This window comes from Leiobunum rupestre, chromosome 4 (assembly GCF_980474605.1).
Source record: "Leiobunum rupestre chromosome 4, qqLeiRupe1.1.hap1, whole genome shotgun sequence".
NCBI lineage: Eukaryota > Metazoa > Arthropoda > Arachnida > Opiliones > Sclerosomatidae > Leiobunum > Leiobunum rupestre.
In genome coordinates this window covers 13888867-13900642 of record NC_143387.1, presented here as the reverse complement: position 1 = coordinate 13900642, position 11776 = coordinate 13888867, and positions in this window count along the sequence as shown.

The following is an 11776-nucleotide window of genomic DNA, read 5'->3' as shown; positions in this document are numbered from 1 at the left end:
TTTTCAGATATGTTACTTGCCAGACTATTAGGAAGTTTGAATTTCTCGCGAATTCTTAACCATGTTAAAGCAGCTCTCCTATCGAGCGAATAAAAATCTTCATCTTTCATATCAATTGTGTAAATATTTTTTTGGTTCTTCCTCGTCAGGAATTCAAATTTTCCATTATTTTAGAGCAAGGCTCAAATGCGCACTTAAATCTACTTTTGTTTTCGGGTAAATGTTATATTCTCAGATGTTTAAGCCATATTAGAGGTGTGTATCGTTTTATGGTACATATAGAACAAATATAGGCTACCATGACGTTAATCTTTCGGAACACATCAGCCTTATGAAAATTTTATTCCAATGCACCTAAAAAAAATGATATTTTGGCAGCCAGCTTAAATCTTCTTCATATGAAAAAGGTTGTGATATTTAAGTAATCCAATTTCTGAGTGAACCGTTTTAACAGAAGTTTATGATCACCCCTTTCAGAAGGAAAGCAAAGTCAAATCGAGTAACAACAAAGTTGCCCATGGAACGAGTACAGTTTTTTTACGCATTGTAACCTTGTACGACGGTCTACTCATTGTGTCGCTTCTGTCGAGCACAAAATCGTGGGAACAAATCCCGGCCCCGACCAGGCAGAAGATGTATAATTTAAATATTTGAAAAGTTTTATTAATCTTAATTGTGGTGATAAAAACTATAATAATAAAGGTTTTAATGTGTTTAAAAGTTTTACTTTTTGATTTCCCACAATTATATTTCTTTATTAACAATGTTTGGCCATACAAAGCTTCTATAAGAAAGTGCCGCACTAATTTTTAACTTCCGGCCATACACGGTATCGATAAGAAAGTGCTACACCAGTCCTTTAAACACGCTATTGCAGTGTTGTGTACACATTTCTTTGGACGAGCCTTAAGGCTGAACATTTTACGAAAATGGGGAAGACAATTCAAGTTAACCGATAGTGCTCTGCGTTATTTGAAAAAGGAAGAGTAGGTAGTGCACCTTTGCCACCACTACTAGGTAACTGTTTCCCAATTTCTCTTTCTTTTCGCCTTTTCATAATCTCTACGATTTCAAACAGAAAATTCACCTTCCTCGAGCCTTTACGAGCACCAGCTAACTTTATTATTAGCATTTTATCTTCATCCGTTGCCTTCACAGAACTTTTTTATAGGTAAACCGATACTGTTTTTTGGGATCTGGAGCAGTAAGCGCGCCTTTGCGACTACTACGAAATGACTGATTACCAGTTTTCTCCGTCACTTCTCTTTCAAAAAGGTTACCCGTAGACCCCTCTACAACGTCGAACGGTTCTCGTCCGCGCTTACGGGCACTACTAGCTAACCATCTACTTGTACCACAATTGAGTAAAGCAATATTTCTTGCCCCCCTGCCTATAGGCGCACGAAATAAGAACCATAACCGGCCTCCGCTACCCCAGCTCTACATTCTTATTTATTATTGTTCACTGGCGCTTTTGTTAAAAAAGTTGTAACTTTTTTAGGGTTTGCGCAGTCAGATAAATTGTAATAGGTTATAATGTGTATTTATAAATAATAGATGTCTATAATTAATTTTATTTGTAACGTTAACATTCTGGATTTTAATTAAATAAATCAGTTTCAGTTTTACCAGAAATAAATGAACCAAATATATGGAAATGGCCAAATTTTTAAAAACTATTATCCTTAACGTGCGGAGATGAAAATCCCTCGGAATCTCACCCCCTTCGGTTCCCACCAAACATTGCACTAGGGAATTGTGGATTTCAACATTCGATTTAAACGTCAACATCTACTAGTCAATAGAGAGCGGTAGTGGAGCTATGAAGGCGAGACACTTGGAAACTTACGGTTCATTTGCTTCTGGATATACGAAAAACTTCGAATAACTTCAAGGGCGTCCGTACTTTCAATTTTATACACAAATGGACTGTTTTTAGAGCTAAATGGTACTGTCTTTGAAAGAAACCGTTTTTGAACACAAAATAGCAATTTTGGACAGTTTTGTTTGGTACGCTCCAAATTTGGGCTACTTCGTCCCAATTTGGCTAGAGGTTGGTTGCCTTTTTCAAACAGTGTATATGCATAAGAAAATGGAATATTTCCGAAGAGTTTTGTGTTTACAAATGGTAGAAACGACTTATTTTAGTAATATTTTGATACTCAAACATAAGGGGGCTCCCGTTTCTATTAAGAGGTAACAAAATTTTTTTTATCAATGTGTTTGGAAATTACAATAAAATTTAGTTTGATCGAACACCACGACTAAACCAATATTTCTGAGTACATTTGATATGAGATATATTGTATTCGGCCCCAGACTAGTACACAAAAGTCATACGAGGCACGCAATTCTAGCACCTAGTTCGATAAAACAAATAGAAAGAAATGTTCAGAGCGGTACAAGTTTCAGCAGTAGAACGAAATATAAAGAATCAATAATAGAATCCGTGTGAACGGTTAAAGAGCACTACGTTTATTCACTTTATGGCATCCAGTGTCGCAAACCAGTAGATAGTTTTCATATCAAAGGCAATTAAGTTTGGTGTTATTGACTGTAGAAAATATTGACTATCTCTCTAACTTCCCATAGTTTGTTCCCCTTGAAACATTTATCAGTGTTCTGGTTTTATTTATTAAATATTTTGGTGCAGCACAGTGGTTTCTTATAATGTCTGTTCCTCAATATGTCATCAAATATAAGCCTTTGCCATTTTACGTTTATACAAAGGTAAGTTCTTTTCATTTTGATAATACTAAAAGCAATTTGAACGAAGTTTTCCAAAATTTAAATTAAAACTCCTAAAACTAAACGCGATAAATTAAAAATTTAACTCTAAATAATTTGACTGTCACTAAAATATTGAAATATAACTGAGCGAAGACACAATTCAGCGTGCAAAATTATTTTTCAAACGAAAAGATGACAAAATAATTTGAAATGTTCTGTTATATTGTAGGCGAAAAAGGTTTTAGTATGTATCAGTGTGTTTTATGAAAAAAAATGTAATCATGATGAGTCAAAAAGCGCTTTTTCCGGGAAAAATAGATTTCTGTAGAATTTAGAAGCTCTTGAAAACTGGCCGACCAGATACGCCAAAAACTTCTACATACCTTACATGTATGTAGGAAATATCATGGTTATCATTGGTACAAGCCTAAATAACTAAAACGCTCATAAGTTTGCCGTTGCACAACAAATCCAGAGAAAATATTAACATTATGTCGTGCGCTGATAGCGGGTAAAAATCGTCAAAATCCGCTTCAGCTATACACCTTTTCACTTTCCGCGTCGATCTGTTTCAAACAGATATTTTAACTTTATTTTCACGCCTGCTAGTCGCGGAAACGAATTTGGACGATTTTTATCCGCTAACAGCGAACAGGAAAATGGGGCTTTAGATCAACATTTCTTAGATAATCGTAGCTGAGTTGAACTAATTATTATTATTTATTATTTATTATTAATTAAATTATTTATCATTTCCATTTAAAGACTCACCGCTACGTCTCTGTAAAGCCTAAGACCATTTACACGTGGACTACAATGCCAACGTTAGAACTCCGATTTCAGTGTGTCCGCTACAAAACACCACCAAGTGGAGAAAATCCGCGATAGTAATCCACAAACATGCAGCCACCCCCCTTTTATCCCCCTTCTTTAGAAGGCGAACGGTTCGCGCTCTCTTCCGCTGTTTTTACCTCTCCGAGGGGACTAAGTCCCCTAGGAGGGGTTATACAACGACCGTGTCTGTCTGTGGGTCTGTGGGTGGGTCTGTCTGTCTGTCAGGACTGCGAACGCGTTCGCATTTTCGGTGCAAAGTGTAATCACTGCGTACGCAGTTTCTCAAAGGGTTGGCAAAACCACCGTGTGACGGTGAGCGTTAACGGATGCATTTGCGGTTTGGTTTGGATGGTGTTTTTTCGCTCACCGTCGTGACGGTTTGGTGTATTACGTTTTTGTAATGTTTATGCGTAGGTTGTGAGTGTTGAATTTGTTGCGTTTGTGTTCTGATGGTTGTGCATGTTGAGTCTGTTGTGTTTATATGGGCGTTTTCTCTCCAACTTCTTCTTAATGACTTTGGGACGGACCGAGTGCTGAGTGTAATGCTACCTCTCAACGTACAATGGCAGGGTTTCCACCAGTTGTACACGGTATTCGTCTTAGTATCAATTTGCGATCGCATCGGGCGGGATTTGAACCCGAGACCTCCTGATTGAAAGAACGTCCGTTCTACCACAGAACCACCGACACTTGTTACGCCTTATTGAAAATTAGACCTTCAGCTTTATCGGAAGCGTATTTAATAGAGTAGGAAATTTTGGTTTAATTGAAATAGAATTGCAACAAATGCGCCACCCAGGTTTCGAACCCAGACCATTTGGCTTGGCAGTCGAGCGCTCTACCACAGAACCACCGATAGCTGCTTAGATTCACTGAAATTAAGACAGGCATCGTAAGCATAATAGGTAATAAAGTCTTTTTTTATTAATGAATTTATGAAGGCCTAATCTGGTATTTTTTAAAGGTTAAATCTTGTTTTAGCGCAGTCAGCCGAGATTAGAGGGTTAAAGGGTAGACCCTGTGGGTGGTCCACTTTCTTAACGACCTATATATAGTTCTGTTAATTCAAAGGAGATAATTTAACGTTAATTGCTTTAAGAGGTGGCAGTTAGTCAAGTGGCTCTCTGTGCTTTGTTGATGGTAAGGTTTTTGCTTCTTGTAAATACATTTGGTGTGGATATTTGGATATCTACGATTTCTAACGCAGTCAATGATTTCTTGGGTGTGCGAGTCATTATATGATATTGGAAATTGGACGGCATTGGTCTTTTTCATGTGGTATGCGTCACAACGTCAACAGGAAGTGAACGAGTCGTCCACTACCAGATATCTACGGTATCTTCATCAAGGGCGAGTGTTGAAATAAAATGAGCGTTAAAGATGCGGCAAGTATTTCGTAAGCGAGTAATTCCAAAAAGCCTCTGTAGATATTTCTTTCAATAAAATTTGCTTCGTATTATATTTAACTGATAAACTTGTTCTGTAAAAGGGTTTAATTCAATTGTGCATTGTTATAGTACGTCTAACTTACTGTTGTAACTACTTAACTTATGATATTCTGAATAAATTAAAATTGGTCGTTTCGTCTCAATTATTTTAATTATAATTAAAATTTTATACCGGGCGGGATAGAAATGGGTTAATATTTTTAACAAATAACTCTAAATTGCGGAGATATATCTTTAATGGTTATCTCGAGAAATTAATACCACTAGGGACAATTCTACCGAGGAGAGGTATATTTTGGCTTGCCAACTTGTTCTCTTGACGCCGTAAATTGGTCACGACTCGCGGGGCGACAGAGTGAAATGTCGGGAGAGGAGCGCCTCTAAATAATGGTGGTGGCGTTGGGGTAGCGGCGACACTACCCTAACTACAACGCCTACCTTCATTGCAGTCCAGGTGTAAATGGTCTTAGGTAAAGCTCAGAGCACACATAAATCTCGCTAATGAGTTTCAAGCGTACACGCATGCGTCGTTTCAATAACGACGTTTGCGCACAAGCAAGCTAAGTGTGTGCGAAATTCTTATTTCGCGTCGCGTCGCTTGCTAAAGTTTAATGTGTGAAGCGGGCCATAAGGGGCATACTCGTCAGGCTTTGAAATTTTCATCTTTTGAACTAGGTATCATTAAGGGATTATGTTTTTAACGGCAATTTTTACCTTTTACAATCACCGTGCCTGTGGGTGGGTGTGTGTGTGTGTCTGTCTGGGATGCGAACGCGTACGCATTTTTCGGGGCAAAGTGTAGTCGCTTCGTACGCAGTTTCTTAGAATTAGGGAAAAGGTTTTTCCGAAACCACTCTTTTTTTCATTGGGTGTAGTATACATATTTTTCAATTTACGTTAGTATCGGCCCGGGTTTAAACCCGAGCCATCCTGCACGACAGGTGAGTGTTCTATCACAGAACCACGGATACGGATACATGTTATGCTTCACTGAAAATACTAAACTCTTCCGAGGAGAGGTATAGTGTGGCTTTCCAACTTGTTATAATTTTGCTTAACCTTATTTAGTACATTACATTGTCACTTAAAACAGGGTTAGATTAAAGACAAACATGCTCAAGTTTTTAAACTGTTTTAGATAACAAAATTGCAAACTATAAGTGATAGAGCAAGCGCGTTCAGCAGCTGATTGAGTAAAATTGCATCATGTGTACGAGTGCGTCAATTTTCAATAGAAAATCTGGACTTTTATTATTAAAAATATATTTGCTGAGACAAACCGCAGATTAGTTGTACTACACAAAGTTTTCCCGATAAGTATGTCGTTAGTTTTTTATTGCGTGTCTAGGGGTCCCAATGGGTAAAAACTGTCTGTGAAACATGGGATCTTCAGTGCTACGTTTCAGAGGGCTCACAAAAAACTCAATAAACCTGTAATTAGCTTTAAAACCGACAAATTATATTCCTCCTTGAGCCAAATGGTTTGTATAAAAACATTAGTTGTTTTTGTAAGAATAGTGAGAAAATGAAAATTTATTGACTGAAGTTAATTTATCTACTTTTAGATGTAAGATAAGTAATAAAATATAAACAATTTATTTTAAAGTATTGATAATGTCCCAAAAAAGTTAACATATTAATTTAATGACCACCTCTGGTTCTCATACAAACGTGAACCCGTCGAAGAAATATTTTACGTACTCGTTCAAAACTTCCAGTCGTGTTACAAATAGTTTCACAACCTTCAATATGGCGTTGTCGCAAGTTGTCATCGCCACAAAATACTTACTCCGCGTCAACCTATCCACTTGAAAGGAACCTTTGCATCCAGATGACCCTAACTTAACGACTAAAATGGGTGTAAACTACGTGTGAAAAACCACGTGCGCCGTTTAGTTTCAAGTCTTCAAGGAAGTTAAGTTTAGTATCGTGCAGAAAACGTATGTTTGCCAGTCCATTATACTTAGGTGAAAGAAAACCAAATGAACAGCACAATACCACACCAGACGTCGGAGGAACAACAGACCGGATATGTAAACTTTAAATCCTTTTCGTGATGAAATTGTCTGAAGCTCCTCTAAACACAAAGGCAAGTAGATAGTGAACTAGGAAAAAGCGTGCTGTTTCGAAAATTGTATAATATTTTATCAAATTTACGGTTAATCTTCAAACGAATACAGGGAAATGCCCTTAAAATACAGAAGGAAATGGTCTAGTCGCATGACGATTTTGTCGCCTAGGGTATTAGTCTAGCTGATAATCTGACAAAAATCTAATTTAATCTTTATTTGGAACAGTATTAATACTTCGACAAAGAAGGTTTTCATTGCCATACTTATTTTACTTCTAAAAGCTCATAAATTAACTAGTTAATCTTAGTGTCGTGTACCTGTTTCTGGGGAAGCTTTTTGGGAGTTAATGTCTCGGAAACGAAGCCACTAAGAACACATGTTCATTAGTTATTTTTTAATTGATATTAAACCAAAACCACGCCCTAGATTTAACGATATACTTATCGGAAACCGTGTGTTAATATAAATAAATTCAAATATAGTTAATGAATCTGTTATATAAACGATAAACTTTTTAATAGGCTCCATGTACAATTATGAATAAAAACCAACTTAAACGCTGGAAACCCATGGATATTTTTTGATGAAGAAACAATAAAATAAAATAAACTTTTATATATTGGAGAACATTTTATGTTAAATATAGTTCATTCAACAAGTATTTTTACACTGTTATGTAATTTGTTGACAGATCTAAATCTAATCTTAAACTTCCTAGCCAACCTTACCGATTCCAATATAAGGCATTGGTTTGCAAGCACTTAACTGAATACCCTCCCCACGAATTTTGAAAATTCTTGGCAGTCATGAAAAATATTAATTTTCCAGGATAAAATGCAATTGGTGGATATTGTTTTACACCATGGTTTCGCTTTCCATTTGACTTCGGAGACAACGATAATGGGTTACGTTCTCCCAAACTTATATAACATCACGTAAGTTATCTCAATATTTTACACTCGTTTAACTGTTTTCATTATATTATTTAACCTAATTTGAATTTCAGAATTGAATAATTACCAATTCGCAATCAAAAGTTTCGAAAGGTGGCGCGACCGTTGCATCTAAAATTACGAATGAGGGGGAAACGAAACGGTGGCTTCATTCAAAGTCGCATTAAGTTTTAAAAAGGAAAAAGCCGCTCTCGTCAAGTTCCCGTAAATATTTGTATTACATCTATTGATTTCTTAAATTTTAGCGCTTTTGTAAAGTTTTAAAAAAAATGGGGTTAAATTCGATTCGGTCACAGCTTTTTCCTAAAATGGTAAAATGCCTGCAAGGGTAATAAAATTAAAAATTGACTTGTGTGTTCAACTCATTTCTAAGCCACACAAACATACATAATCTGCTTGATGGCACTACTGAAACTTTTGGTTGTGACTAAAAAATGTTTAGTTATAAGATATAAGAACCCTTACGAAAATGACTTTGGACAAATGTCCAAATTTTAATATAATTTGAAACACCCAGTTTGGAACCTATTCTTTTTAGATCAAATAAATTTTATCAAATATCAAAAAATAATCCTGTATATTGTATTTGTATCAGATGTAATTGATTTTATATTTAAATTAAGAAACCAAGCCAAATTTGGGATTTAATTTACAATCAAATTTGATCCACCATTTCCCTTATTGTATCATAAATGGGTAAAACCGAGGAGAAAACTCTGGAGTTCCGGAGATAGCCTCCTGCAAAATTTTCCGAACGTCAGAGGGATAGAACGGAGTAGTGAATGAGTACTCCGGAGGGGGAGAGGTGTAAAACTATAGTCGAAATTTATTGATGGGGGTAGAGGGCAAAATATAAAGACGCGGAGTAGAGGGTGGAGGCATGGAAGCCGGAAAATGAAAACTTCGGATGGAGTGCGGAGGGGTGGAGGGATAAGAATTAAAGTGATAGTCTTCATGTGAAGGTGTGGATAATAATAATATAATTATAGCGAAAGTATAGTTTTTTGACTATGTAAACGCAGTTTAGAGGAAATTTAAGTTGTGGGTAAAAGTTAATATCATCGCGGGGATTTGTGGATTAAGAAAAGGTTTCGGTGGCAGCCGGTTGCATAAATGGTTTCTATAGTTCGTCTTGTAGATAACGTCTACGCCACGACAGATCGCTACTTAAATAACGATAGGTGCTACTATAACTACTAAAATTCTGGCCTTGCTGGGAGGAAAAATTATTTTCCCAAAATTATTCGACAGGTTATATTTCTTCAGGTGAACCCCTTCTTAAATAAAGTACCGATTTCTTCTACAAGATGAACAATATTTTAAAGCGTAAATTTATTATATTGTTTTGAAAAGCAAACTGAATTCGATTTTATTTCCTCCATTCTTCGCTCTTCGAGCCAAAAATGGTCCTTTTCGGCCTCTGCCCTCCAAAGCAAACGTATCCGCCCCCTTCGTTACACCTTCCCTCCAGAGCAAACGTATGACCCTCCCTTCGTTACGCCTTCCATCCAGAGCAAATTTTTTCCCCTTACCTTCGTTACACCATCCCTCCAGAGCAAAACGTTTCCCCCCCCCCTTTGTTACGCCTTCACTCCAGAGCAAACGTACCCCTCTTTCCTTCGTTACACCATCCCTCGAGAGCAAACGTATCCCCCTCCCTTCGTTACGCCTTCACTCCAGAGCAAACATATCCCCCCTTCGTTACACCATCCCTCGAGAGCAAACGTATCCCCCTCCCTCAGTTTGATATTCTGCGCATCTACGTAGCACAAGAGGAGTCATTTGTTAACAAACTTCCGCCATGTTTAAGCTAATGCTTAGATTAGGTTAGTTAAGAATTCGCAAAAATTGAATTTAATTAAAAGAAAACCAAAACAATACAAGCCTTAGATCCAGAGGATAGAAAGACGTAAGCCAGATGATGTGTGAAGAGCTACAGGACAAAAGGAACACCTTGAATAGAGAGCAAAGACAGGAGTGGGACACTTATGTTGTGGAGGGCTGTCGGAGCTAATTGTTTAGCTTCGGAGGGAAGACGGTGGAGAGTGGAGGGCACAAATTTCCCTAAACGTCCGCTCCCATTCCCGTCGTGTCATGGAGTTTCTGTTCCGAATTTGGACCATATCTGGAGAGACGTAGGCCGGAGGATAATTTCACTCTGGAGTGGGGAGGGCTATACGACAAAAGGGGGACTTATGTTAAGGAAAATAGAGGGCAGAGAGTGGAGGGGGATATGTATGCCGTGAGAAGCTGACTGAGCTAATTGTTTCGCTCCAGAGGGCAGACGGTGGATGGAACGAACGTCCCCTCCCATTCCCTCCAGTATTGGAGTTTCTCTCCGGAGTTTTGCCCACATCTGAAAGGTATATGGCCTAATCATTTAATATATTAACATTTTCAATACTTTACCTTAAGCTCCTATTTAAAGACCCATTGAATGCCACCGAAATTAAAAATTACTCAAGTGAAGTTTATCCTCTCTAGATACGATTAACTAACTAACTCTTATGTGTATTTCATGTAGACTACTACCTGTTACCACAGCTGTTTCATGGTATGTAGGTGGTGAAAAAGAATTGTCAGATTTATTGAACAGAGTAAGTTTGTCTATTGTTATATTGTTAAGAGCATCCTATAAGGCAGTTTGTATAATAATTTAGTTAGCAATTGGTGGAACTAAGAATTACGGAACACCGCCCGTGTAATATATTTTTAGGGCCCTTCGTATCAGTAAATTATATGGTTTTATGGGAACCCGCTCGCATAACTAACTGTGTATGTTGATATTTATGCCACAATAAAAAAAATTGAAAATGTTCATTGACGGAGCTGAATTTAAAATAAAAAATATCTTTACCTCTTATTATAAGAAACACAAAACTTTCCACTTCCTTTCTCCCAAAGGTCATATTTTAAATATTATCCCGTTTTGCCAATGACCGCATAAATCAGAACGTGGCAAGTGACTAACAACATTCAGCTAGATGGTTCTTGTAAAAATACTGCTTGATTTGGCCAAGTGATAATTAATAATTATATATAAAAATGACTATTATTGATTATTTCTTCATTACTTATTTTAGTTAAGCATTTTTATAACAAAGTAATTTATAAGTAGTTCATAACGTTTATTTTATTATCTCTTATTATGTATAGACTATAGACATTTGCAACTATGAAAGTACAAGTTTTGACTTGGAGAGGCGAATACAAAAGATGCACGTGTCTCCGCAATTTTGTGTGCGAGGTTTTCATATTTTCAGTTGTTTGAAGGACCACGAGCAAGTTCATTTACCCTACACAGCACTGGGTGCCACAAATTGGAATTTAATTTTAATTTCATTCTTCTTCATTTCTTTAATAACGGCGTTCTTATTCAGAGGACTCTTTAACCGAAAACCTAAAATTAGCACATTTCAACGACTTTCAGACAGTTTCTTAGTCTACTCGTCTCAACTCCTACAAAATGGTAATTATGGCAATTTTGGTTTTTAAATGATAAAATGATTAGGTAGTTCCTTAAATTACTGTAAAAAACTATCAATCCACATATTGAATCTTTATTTTCGTTCTAAGCTGCCTATCAATGGAATCGACAAATATCTTCTAGACTGCTATTGTCCGGTTGGCTCCTTGGAGCAGCAGTAGTTCTGACTAGAGCCTACTTGGCCAATCTGAAAGGCGAACTAGCCACTGCGAAAATGGAATACATTGACACCATGCAAGATGTTTTGCAGAA